The sequence below is a fragment of the Solanum pennellii genome, chromosome 7 (genome assembly GCF_001406875.1).
Source record: "Solanum pennellii chromosome 7, SPENNV200".
Lineage (NCBI taxonomy): Eukaryota > Viridiplantae > Streptophyta > Magnoliopsida > Solanales > Solanaceae > Solanum > Solanum pennellii.
Window position 1 is genome coordinate 23,489,600 of NC_028643.1, and position 232 is coordinate 23,489,831.

Sequence of the window (232 nt, forward strand, 5' to 3'; positions counted from 1 at the left end):
ACATATCATTCGCTATTAAGAGTTTACTACGAATAGCATAAACCATAACCTACCTCCACCGAAGATTTCGTGATCAAGCAAGCAAATTCCCCAAAGCTTTGTTTTTCTTCTTCGTTTCTCCTCTCTTCTCGTTCGTTCGTTAGTTCCTCCCTTTCTTTTCTCTATTCTTTTTATTTTTCTTATTCAAAACCCTTCTTCTTTTACCCTAATTAGTATATAATTAAGTATAAAG